This window comes from Rattus norvegicus, chromosome X (genome assembly GCF_036323735.1).
Source record: "Rattus norvegicus strain BN/NHsdMcwi chromosome X, GRCr8, whole genome shotgun sequence".
NCBI lineage: Eukaryota > Metazoa > Chordata > Mammalia > Rodentia > Muridae > Rattus > Rattus norvegicus.
Genome location: NC_086039.1, coordinates 76,766,273 through 76,768,339, shown reverse-complemented (window position 1 = coordinate 76,768,339; position 2,067 = coordinate 76,766,273).

The window sequence follows — 2,067 nt, the reverse complement described above, 5'->3', positions numbered from 1 at the left end:
CTTTCATTCCCAGTAAAAGTATTGTTAAAGTGGAATCTATCAATATCAAAAACTTAGTTTTTTTTTCCCCAAAGGACAATACTAAGAGAGTGCATAGACATCTTATTTTTTTAAATTGGGTGCAAAGACATCTAATGTAACAAAATAAATTTTCTTTTTACATAATATATCTAATAAAAGTTTTTTTTCTCAGTTGGAATCCTTTTTTTCCATCTTTATTAACTTGAGTATTTCTTACTTACATTTCGATTGTTATTCCCCTTCTCGGTTGGTTTCCGGGCCAACATCCCTCTAAACCCTCCCTCTCCCCTTCTATATGGGTGTTCCCTTCCCCACCCTCCCCCCATTACCACCCTCCCCCGGAACAATCACATTCACTGGGGGTTCAGTCTTGGCAGGACCAAGGGCTTCCCCTTCCACTGGTGCTCTTACTAGGCTGTTCATTGCTACCTATGAGGTCAGAGTCCAGGGTCAGTCCATGTATAGTCTTTAGGTAGTGGCTTAGTCCTTGGAAGCTCTGGTTGCTTGGCATTGTTGTTCATATGGGGTCTCAAGCCTCTTCAAGCTCTTCCAGTTCTTTCTCTGATTCCTTCAACGAGGGTCCCATTCTCAGTTCAGTGGTTTGCTGCTGGCATTCGCCTCTGTGTTTGCTGTATTCTGGCTGTGTCTCTCAGGAGAGATCTACATCCGGCTCCTGTCGGCCTGCACTTCTTTGCTTCATCCATCTTGTCTAATTGGGTGGCTGTATATGTATGGGCCACATGTGGGGCAGGCTCTGAATGGGTGTTTCTGTTTTGAACATGGCTTATTCACAAAATTCTAATAAACTACTAATGTTCTAATTTAGTTAGTAACAATATATGTTCAAATAAATGAGCAAAGTATTTTAATATACATCTCTACAAAGGAGTTATAAAATGACTTTTCAGCACATGAAGTTCTCTCACGATCATTATTCATGACAGTAATAAATCAGATTATCAGATTACATTTCTAATTAATGAAACAGTTCGTATTTCCAGTGACAACTGGTAATAAAGTTTAAATATATAGAGAATTTGAAGCCATAATGTGGTGCTATTTTGAATATTAAAAAGACTTATTTGAAACATAACATTTCCCTAACATATTAAATACAGAATTGCTATATCATTTGGACATTTCTCTTCTATGAATATACAAAATAAAAGAAAACTCATAACCTGAAAAAAATTGGTGAAGATAATCATAGCTGGTTATTTTAAATAGCCATTGTATGGAAATATTTTCAATGCTGATTAACGAAAAATTAATATACACAATATATATTGATTTAGCTTGAAAATATATTATCTTACATTCTTTTTCCATTTTTTCTTTATTTAAATTGTTTGACAGAGTATCTCATCTATGTAGCCCAAGCTGCCTTCAAGCTAAGTAAGATTTCTCTGTCTGAGCATTCTGGGTATTAAGAGTACAGGCATTTACTACATTTATCTGACACTCAAAAATATTATATTTTTCTATTTTTATGGAATGCAGAAAATACAGATTTATAGGGCCAGAAATAGATTGTGCTTGCCAAGGTACCTTATGTTTATTATTATACCAGCTGGTATGTCTAGGAAAGTATACAATGAATACATATGAGCAGAGATTTTCAGGTGACAAATAAACTCTGAAATGTGTCCTGTTGATGGCTATACAACTCTGAAATCATACTAAAAACAGTGAATTATCAACTTTAAAACTGAATTTTATGGTATAAGTCACCTTAATGAATCTACTTATAAAATGTAAAATGATTTTTATCATTTGACAATGTAATGGTGAAGTGTGACTATCAAAATAGAAGCTGTGATTCATAGTTTTAAATGAATAAAAGAACACTTACATTTTCTTTTTAAATTTATTTATTCATTATTTATTATTTATTTGCTTACTTATAAAACCCAGGGTTTTATACATGTTAGGCAAATGATCCACTTTTTTACCCTAATAATTATAGTACTTGTTTTTAGGTAAAGAACATCAGTACAATAAGTTTATCATTAGGAAAACATAATAATCAACATATCTATCCAATAT